The sequence below is a fragment of the Alligator mississippiensis genome, chromosome 14 (assembly GCF_030867095.1).
Source record: "Alligator mississippiensis isolate rAllMis1 chromosome 14, rAllMis1, whole genome shotgun sequence".
Classification (NCBI taxonomy): Eukaryota; Metazoa; Chordata; order Crocodylia; family Alligatoridae; genus Alligator; species Alligator mississippiensis.
Window position 1 is genome coordinate 24,388,934 of NC_081837.1, and position 10,000 is coordinate 24,398,933.

Consider the following 10,000-nt stretch of genomic DNA (forward strand, 5'->3'; position numbering starts at 1 on the left):
ACACCGGCGGCGGACCGCCGGCCCGCGAGGGGCCCTCCCAAAGGGGTGCCACGTGGCGTGGCGAGCGATGCGCAGCAGCGGCGCCCGGGGCACGGCCCGGAGCCAGGGCCCGGGGGCTTCGGGCCAGGCGTGACAACCGGACTCGGACCGGGAGCTCACACCGCAAAGTGTCCGCCATCCCCCTCTCGGCAGCGGGGCACACGACTCGTCTTTGACCCGCGGGTGCAGCAGCACGGTTCTTTTGCCCCGGAGGTTCCTCCGACCGACCTTCTGGAACCGAAGATGGGCATTTAGGGTCCTGAAAAACGTGTCCCCGAAAATCTCCGCGAACCTTTCTTGGCAATATTGTAGATGTGGCACCCGGCCCAGCCACCGGGGCAAACCACCAAAAGTGTCCGCCCTCCTGGATCGAAGGGTCGGACAAAGCCCATTTCAAAAACCTCATACGGACTTCCAGGCCTCTCCGGCGGGCCCAGGTCAACCGCTCGCCCCCCAGCAGCGAAATTTTTTTCTAAGTCCCACGCCGGACACCAGGTCAACACGGCTCTCTGGCAGGAGAAGCCCGCCGCTCCCGAGGAAGCGCCCCCGGCTTGCCCTGAACGCCGTAAGGGAGGGCGGCAGGTCACCGGGGCGAAACCGGAGCGGTGGCCGGTCTCCTGGAACTCTCCCCCGGCCTGGCCCGCCGGGCCGCTCCCGGCCGGAGCTCCCACGTTAACCGCTCCCAACGCAACCGAGCAGAAGTTTTCCAAGTCCCACGGCGGACACCAGGTCCTCCCGGTTCCCCGTCAGGAGAGCCCCGCCACTCCTGGGGAAGCAAGCACCGCTGCCTGCCCGACCTCCGAGCCCATCACCGGGGGGGGGGGCGGGAGCCGGAATCGCGGGCCAGAGCCTGGAACTCTCGCACGGCCAGGCCCGCCGGATCGGGGCACGCTGCCTCCACGCTCGGTTGACAAGGCAGCGCGGCACGGTTCTTTTGCCCCGGAGGTTCCTCTGACCGACTTTCTGGAACCGAACATGGGCATTTAGGGTCCTGAAAACCGAGTCCCCCAAAATCTCCGCGAACCTTTCTTGGCAATATTGTAGATGCGGCACCCGGCCCAGCCACCGGGGCCAACCGCCGAAAGTGTCCGCCCTCCTGGAGCGAAGGCCCGGGCAAGGCCCGTTTGAAAAACCTCATACGGACTTCCGGAGCGCGAGCCCGGGCGCCAGGTCGACCCAGGGCCGACCTCCCGGGCCCCAGAGAGGCACGTCTCCGCCGCGGAAGCCGCCTGATGCCCGCGCCGAAGGCCCCCGGGCCCGCCCGGCCTCCGCGCAGGGCACCGGGGAGAAGTAGGAATCGTGGCCGGGCTCCTGGAACTCCTGCCCGGCCTGCCCCGCGGAAGCATGCCGGGTTCTCCCGCCGCGCCGTGCAGGTTCTTCCGCCCCTCGCCGGGGTAGCCGGGCTCCAACCGCTGGGCCCCGCAGCGTGGAAGGGCCCCTGCGAGTCGCCCCCCGGCCTGCACGCCCGCCGTGCAGTCGACCGGGTCGAAGCCGGAATCGCGGCCGGGTTCCTGGAACTCTCGCCCGGCCTGCCCGCCCGGCCCGCCCCCCGGGCCGGGGCTCCAGTCGACTTGGAGCCAAACTCGGTTTTGACCCCCTCCTGCAGCACGGTCCGGCCCCGGAGGTTCCTCCGTCCGACCTCCTGGAACCCAAGATGGGCATCCAGGGTCCCGAAATCCGTGTCCCCGAAAATCTCCGCGAACCTTTCCTGGCAATATTGTAGATGCGGCACCCGGCCCAGCCACCGGGGGCAACCGCCGAAAGTGTCCGCCCTCCTGGAGCGAAGGCCCGGGCAAGGCCCGTTTCAAAAACCTCATACGGACTTCCGGAGCCCGAGCCCCGGCGCCAGGTCGACCCAGGGCCGACCTCCCGGGCCCCAGAGAGGCTCGTCTCCGCCGCGGAAGCCGCCCGCCGCCCGCGCCGAAGGCCCCCGGGCCCGCCCGGCCTCCGGGCAGGGCACCGGGGAGAAGTAGGAATCGTGGCCGGGCTCCTGGAACTCCTGCCCGGCCTGCCACGCGGAAGCATGCCGGGTTCTCCCGCCGCGCCGTGCAGGTTCTTCCGCCCCTCGCCGGGGTAGCCGGGCTCCAACCGCTGGGCCCCGCAGCGTGGAAGGGGCCCTGCGAGTCGCCGCCGGCCTGCACGCCCGCCGTGCAGTCGACCGGGTCGAAGCCGGAATCGCGGCCGGGTTCCTGGAACTCTCGCCCGGCCTGCCCGCCCGGCCCGCCCCCCGGGCCGGGGCGCCAGTCGACATGGAGCCAAACTCGGTTTTGACCCCCTCCTGCAGCACGGTCCGGCCCCGGAGGTTCCTCCGTCCGACCTCCTGGAACCCAAGATGGGCATCCAGGGTCCCGAAATCCGTGTCCCCGAAAATCTCCGCGAACCTTTCCTGGCAATATTGTAGATGCGGCACCCGGCCCAGCCACCGGGGGCAACCGCCGAAAGTGTCCGCCCTCCTGGAGCGAAGGCCCGGGCAAGGCCCGTTTCAAAAACCTCATACGGACTTCCGGAGCCCGAGCCCCGGCGCCAGGTCGACCCAGGGCCGACCTCCCGGGCCCCAGAGAGGCTCGTCTCCGCCGCGGAAGCCGCCCGCCGCCCGCGCCGAAGGCCCCCGGGCCCGCCCGGCCTCCGGGCAGGGCACCGGGGAGAAGTAGGAATCGTGGCCGGGCTCCTGGAACTCCTGCCCGGCCTGCCACGCGGAAGCATGCCGGGTTCTCCCGCCGCGCCGTGCAGGTTCTTCCGCCCCTCGCCGGGGTAGCCGGGCTCCAACCGCTGGGCCCCGCAGCCTGGAAGGGCCCCTGCGAGTCGCCCCCCGGCCTGCACGCCCGCCGTGCAGTCGACCGGGTCGAAGCCGGAATCGCGGCCGGGTTCCTGGAACTCTCGCCCGGCCTGCCCGCCCGGCCCGCCCCCCGGGCCGGGGCTCCAGTCGACTTGGAGCCAAACTCGGTTTTGACCCCCTCCTGCAGCACGGTCCGGCCCCGGAGGTTCCTCCGTCCGACCTCCTGGAACCCAAGATGGGCATCTAGGGTCCCGAAATCCGTGTCCCCGAAAATCTCCGCGAACCTTTCCTGGCAATATTGTAGATGCGGCACCCGGCCCAGCCACCGGGGGCAACCGCCGAAAGTGTCCGCCCTCCTGGAGCGAAGGCCCGGGCAAGGCCCGTTTCAAAAACCTCATACGGACTTCCGGAGCCCGAGCCCCGGCGCCAGGTCGACCCAGGGCCGACCTCCCGGGCCCCAGAGAGGCTCGTCTCCGCCGCGGAAGCCGCCCGCCGCCCGCGCCGAAGGCCCCCGGGCCCGCCCGGCCTCCGGGCAGGGCACCGGGGAGAAGTAGGAATCGTGGCCGGGCTCCTGGAACTCCTGCCCGGCCTGCCACGCGGAAGCATGCCGGGTTCTCCCGCCGCGCCGTGCAGGTTCTTCCGCCCCTCGCCGGGGTAGCCGGGCTCCAACCGCTGGGCCCCGCAGCCTGGAAGGGCCCCTGCGAGTCGCCCCCCGGCCTGCACGCCCGCCGTGCAGTCGACCGGGTCGAAGCCGGAATCGCGGACGGGTTCCTGGAACTCTCGCCCGGCCTGCCCGCCCGGCCCGCCCCCCGGGCCGGGGCTCCAGTCGACTTGGAGCCAAACTCGGTTTTGACCCCCTCCTGCAGCACGGTCCGGCCCCGGAGGTTCCTCCGTCCGACCTCCTGGAACCCAAGATGGGCATCTAGGGTCCCGAAATCCGTGTCCCCGAAAATCTCCGCGAACCTTTCCTGGCAATATTGTAGATGCGGCACCCGGCCCAGCCACCGGGGGCAACCGCCGAAAGTGTCCGCCCTCCTGGAGCGAAGGCCCGGGCAAGGCCCGTTTCAAAAACCTCATACGGACTTCCGGAGCCCGAGCCCCGGCGCCAGGTCGACCCAGGGCCGACCTCCCGGGCCCCAGAGAGGCTCGTCTCCGCCGCGGAAGCCGCCCGCCGCCCGCGGCGAAGGCCCCCGGGCCCGCCCGGCCTCCGGGCAGGGCACCGGGGAGAAGTAGGAATCGTGGCCGGGCTCCTGGAACTCCTGCCCGGCCTGCCCCGCGGAAGCATGCCGGGTTCTCCCGCCGCGCCGTGCAGGTTCTTCCGCCCCTCGCCGGGGTAGCCGGGCTCCAACCGCTGGGCCCCGCAGCGTGGAAGGGGCCCTGCGAGTCGCCGCCGGCCTGCACGCCCGCCGTGCAGTCGACCGGGTCGAAGCCGGAATCGCGGCCGGGTTCCTGGAACTCTCGCCCGGCCTGCCCGCCCGGCCCGCCCCCCGGGCCGGGGCGCCAGTCGACATGGAGCCAAACTCGGTTTTGACCCCCTCCTGCAGCACGGTCCGGCCCCGGAGGTTCCTCCGTCCGACCTCCTGGAACCCAAGATGGGCATCCAGGGTCCCGAAATCCGTGTCCCCGAAAATCTCCGCGAACCTTTCCTGGCAATATTGTAGATGCGGCACCCGGCCCAGCCACCGGGGGCAACCGCCGAAAGTGTCCGCCCTCCTGGAGCGAAGGCCCGGGCAAGGCCCGTTTCAAAAACCTCATACGGACTTCCGGAGCCCGAGCCCCGGCGCCAGGTCGACCCAGGGCCGACCTCCCGGGCCCCAGAGAGGCTCGTCTCCGCCGCGGAAGCCGCCCGCCGCCCGCGCCGAAGGCCCCCGGGCCCGCCCGGCCTCCGGGCAGGGCACCGGGGAGAAGTAGGAATCGTGGCCGGGCTCCTGGAACTCCTGCCCGGCCTGCCCCGCGGAAGCATGCCGGGTTCTCCCGCCGCGCCGTGCAGGTTCTTCCGCCCCTCGCCGGGGTAGCCGGGCTCCAACCGCTGGGCCCCGCAGCCTGGAAGGGCCCCTGCGAGTCGCCCCCCGGCCTGCACGCCCGCCGTGCAGTCGACCGGGTCGAAGCCGGAATCGCGGCCGGGTTCCTGGAACTCTCGCCCGGCCTGCCCGCCCGGCCCGCCCCCCGGGCCGGAGCGCCAGTCGACTTGGAGCCAAACTCGGTTTTGACCCCCTCCTGCAGCACGGTCCGGCCCCGGAGGTTCCTCCGTCCGACCTCCTGGAACCCAAGATGGGCATCTAGGGTCCCGAAATCCGTGTCCCCGAAAATCTCCGCGAACCTTTCCTGGCAATATTGTAGATGCGGCACCCGGCCCAGCCACCGGGGGCAACCGCCGAAAGTGTCCGCCCTCCTGGAGCGAAGGCCCGGGCAAGGCCCGTTTCAAAAACCTCATACGGACTTCCGGAGCCCGAGCCCCGGCGCCAGGTCGACCCAGGGCCGACCTCCCGGGCCCCAGAGAGGCTCGTCTCCGCCGCGGAAGCCGCCCGCCGCCCGCGCCGAAGGCCCCCGGGCCCGCCCGGCCTCCGGGCAGGGCACCGGGGAGAAGTAGGAATCGTGGCCGGGCTCCTGGAACTCCTGCCCGGCCTGCCACGCGGAAGCATGCCGGGTTCTCCCGCCGCGCCGTGCAGGTTCTTCCGCCCCTCGCCGGGGTAGCCGGGCTCCAACCGCTGGGCCCCGCAGCCTGGAAGGGCCCCTGCGAGTCGCCCCCCGGCCTGCACGCCCGCCGTGCAGTCGACCGGGTCGAAGCCGGAATCGCGGCCGGGTTCCTGGAACTCTCGCCCGGCCTGCCCGCCCGGCCCGCCCCCCGGGCCGGGGCTCCAGTCGACTTGGAGCCAAACTCGGTTTTGACCCCCTCCTGCAGCACGGTCCGGCCCCGGAGGTTCCTCCGTCCGACCTCCTGGAACCCAAGATGGGCATCTAGGGTCCCGAAATCCGTGTCCCCGAAAATCTCCGCGAACCTTTCCTGGCAATATTGTAGATGCGGCACCCGGCCCAGCCACCGGGGGCAACCGCCGAAAGTGTCCGCCCTCCTGGAGCGAAGGCCCGGGCAAGGCCCGTTTCAAAAACCTCATACGGACTTCCGGAGCCCGAGCCCCGGCGCCAGGTCGACCCAGGGCCGACCTCCCGGGCCCCAGAGAGGCTCGTCTCCGCCGCGGAAGCCGCCCGCCGCCCGCGCCGAAGGCCCCCGGGCCCGCCCGGCCTCCGGGCAGGGCACCGGGGAGAAGTAGGAATCGTGGCCGGGCTCCTGGAACTCCTGCCCGGCCTGCCACGCGGAAGCATGCCGGGTTCTCCCGCCGCGCCGTGCAGGTTCTTCCGCCCCTCGCCGGGGTAGCCGGGCTCCAACCGCTGGGCCCCGCAGCCTGGAAGGGCCCCTGCGAGTCGCCCCCCGGCCTGCACGCCCGCCGTGCAGTCGACCGGGTCGAAGCCGGAATCGCGGCCGGGTTCCTGGAACTCTCGCCCGGCCTGCCCGCCCGGCCCGCCCCCCGGGCCGGGGCTCCAGTCGACTTGGAGCCAAACTCGGTTTTGACCCCCTCCTGCAGCACGGTCCGGCCCCGGAGGTTCCTCCGTCCGACCTCCTGGAACCCAAGATGGGCATCTAGGGTCCCGAAATCCGTGTCCCCGAAAATCTCCGCGAACCTTTCCTGGCAATATTGTAGATGCGGCACCCGGCCCAGCCACCGGGGGCAACCGCCGAAAGTGTCCGCCCTCCTGGAGCGAAGGCCCGGGCAAGGCCCGTTTCAAAAACCTCATACGGACTTCCGGAGCCCGAGCCCCGGCGCCAGGTCGACCCAGGGCCGACCTCCCGGGCCCCAGAGAGGCTCGTCTCCGCCGCGGAAGCCGCCCGCCGCCCGCGGCGAAGGCCCCCGGGCCCGCCCGGCCTCCGGGCAGGGCACCGGGGAGAAGTAGGAATCGTGGCCGGGCTCCTGGAACTCCTGCCCGGCCTGCCCCGCGGAAGCATGCCGGGTTCTCCCGCCGCGCCGTGCAGGTTCTTCCGCCCCTCGCCGGGGTAGCCGGGCTCCAACCGCTGGGCCCCGCAGCGTGGAAGGGGCCCTGCGAGTCGCCGCCGGCCTGCACGCCCGCCGTGCAGTCGACCGGGTCGAAGCCGGAATCGCGGCCGGGTTCCTGGAACTCTCGCCCGGCCTGCCCGCCCGGCCCGCCCCCCGGGCCGGGGCGCCAGTCGACATGGAGCCAAACTCGGTTTTGACCCCCTCCTGCAGCACGGTCCGGCCCCGGAGGTTCCTCCGTCCGACCTCCTGGAACCCAAGATGGGCATCCAGGGTCCCGAAATCCGTGTCCCCGAAAATCTCCGCGAACCTTTCCTGGCAATATTGTAGATGCGGCACCCGGCCCAGCCACCGGGGGCAACCGCCGAAAGTGTCCGCCCTCCTGGAGCGAAGGCCCGGGCAAGGCCCGTTTCAAAAACCTCATACGGACTTCCGGAGCCCGAGCCCCGGCGCCAGGTCGACCCAGGGCCGACCTCCCGGGCCCCAGAGAGGCTCGTCTCCGCCGCGGAAGCCGCCCGCCGCCCGCGCCGAAGGCCCCCGGGCCCGCCCGGCCTCCGGGCAGGGCACCGGGGAGAAGTAGGAATCGTGGCCGGGCTCCTGGAACTCCTGCCCGGCCTGCCCCGCGGAAGCATGCCGGGTTCTCCCGCCGCGCCGTGCAGGTTCTTCCGCCCCTCGCCGGGGTAGCCGGGCTCCAACCGCTGGGCCCCGCAGCCTGGAAGGGCCCCTGCGAGTCGCCCCCCGGCCTGCACGCCCGCCGTGCAGTCGACCGGGTCGAAGCCGGAATCGCGGCCGGGTTCCTGGAACTCTCGCCCGGCCTGCCCGCCCGGCCCGCCCCCCGGGCCGGAGCGCCAGTCGACTTGGAGCCAAACTCGGTTTTGACCCCCTCCTGCAGCACGGTCCGGCCCCGGAGGTTCCTCCGTCCGACCTCCTGGAACCCAAGATGGGCATCTAGGGTCCCGAAATCCGTGTCCCCGAAAATCTCCGCGAACCTTTCCTGGCAATATTGTAGATGCGGCACCCGGCCCAGCCACCGGGGGCAACCGCCGAAAGTGTCCGCCCTCCTGGAGCGAAGGCCCGGGCAAGGCCCGTTTCAAAAACCTCATACGGACTTCCGGAGCCCGAGCCCCGGCGCCAGGTCGACCCAGGGCCGACCTCCCGGGCCCCAGAGAGGCTCGTCTCCGCCGCGGAAGCCGCCCGCCGCCCGCGGCGAAGGCCCCCGGGCCCGCCCGGCCTCCGGGCAGGGCACCGGGGAGAAGTAGGAATCGTGGCCGGGCTCCTGGAACTCCTGCCCGGCCTGCCCCGCGGAAGCATGCCGGGTTCTCCCGCCGCGCCGTGCAGGTTCTTCCGCCCCTCGCCGGGGTAGCCGGGCTCCAACCGCTGGGCCCCGCAGCCTGGAAGGGCCCCTGCGAGTCGCCCCCCGGCCTGCACGCCCGCCGTGCAGTCGACCGGGTCGAAGCCGGAATCGCGGCCGGGTTCCTGGAACTCTCGCCCGGCCTGCCCGCCCGGCCCGCCCCCCGGGCCGGAGCGCCAGTCGACATGGAGCCAAACTCGGGGTTGACCCTCGCCTGCAGCACGGTCCGGCCCCGGAGGTTCCTCCGTCCGAGCTCCTGGAACCCAAGATGGGCATCTAGGGTCCCGAAACCCGTGTCCTCGAAAATCTCCGCGAACCTTTCCTGGCAATATTGCAGATGCGGCACCCGGCCCAGCCACCGGGACGAACCGCCGAAAGTGTCCGGCCTCCTGGAGCGAAGGCCCGGGCAAGGCCCGTTTGAAAAACCTCATACGGACTTCCAGGGCCGGAGCCCCGGCGCCAGGTCGACCGCGGGCCTCCCTCCCGGGGCCCAGCACGGCTCGTCTCCCCCGCGGGAGCAGCCCGCCGCCCTCGCCGAAGGCCCCCGGACCTGCCCGGCCTCCGGGCAGGGCACCGGGGAGAAGCCGGAATCGCGGCCGGGCTCCTGGAACTCTCGCCCGGCCAAGCCGCTCGGCCCGCCCCTGGGCCGGAGCTCCAGTCGACATGGAGCCAAACTCGCGGTTGAACCTCTCCTGCAGCACGGTCCGGCCCCGGAGGTTCCTCCGTCCGAGCTCCTGGAACCCAAGATGGGCATCTAGGGTCCCGAAACCCGTGTCCCCGAAAATCTCCGCGGACCTTTCCTGGCAATATTGTAGATGCGGCACCCGGCCCAGCCGCCGGGAGCAACCGCCGAAAGTGTCCGGCCTCCTGGAGCGAAGGCCCGGGCACGGCCCGTTTGAAAATCCTCATACGGACTTCCAGGGCCGGAGCTCGGGAGCCAGGTCGACCCCGGGCCTCCCTCCCGGGCGTTAGGGCGGCTCGTCTCCCCCGCGGGAGCAGCCCGCTGCCCGCGCCGAAGGCCCCCGGACCCGCCCGGCCTCCGGGCAGGGCACCGGGGAGAAGCCGGAATCGCGGCCGGGCTCCTGGAACTCTCGCCCGGCCAAGCCGCTCGGCCCGCCCCTGGGCCGGAGCTCCAGTCGACATGGAGCCAAACTCGCGGTTGAACCCCTCCTGCAGCACGGTCCGGCCCCGGAGGTTCCTCCGTCCGAGCTCCTGGAACCCAAGATGGGCATCTAGGGTCCCGGAAACCGTGTCCCCGAAAATCTCCGCGGACCTTTCTCGGCAATATTGTAGATGCGGCACCCGGCCCAGCCACCGGGACGAACCGCCGAAAGTGTCCGCCCTCCTGGAGCGAAGGCCCGGGCACGGCCCGTTTGAAAAACCTCATACGGACTTCCGGAGCCCGAGCCCCGGCGCCAGGTCGACCCAGGGCCAACCTCCCGGGCCCCAGAGAGGCTCGTCTCCCCCGCGGGAGCAGCCCGCCGCCCGCGCCGAAGGCCCCCGGACCTGCCCGGCCTCCGGGCAGGGCACCGGGGAGAAGCCGGAATCGCGGCCGGGTTCCTGGAACTCTCGCCCGGCCCGCCCCTGGGCCGGAGCTCCAGTCGACATGGAGCCAAACCCGGGGTTGACCCCCTCCTGCAGCACGGTCCGGTCCCGGAGGTACCCCTGCCCGACCTCCTGGAACCCAAGATGGGCAACTAGGGTCCCGAAAAGCGTGTCCCCGAAAATCTCCGCGGACCTTTCCTGGCAATATTGTAGATGCGGCACCCGGCCCAGCCACCGGGGGCA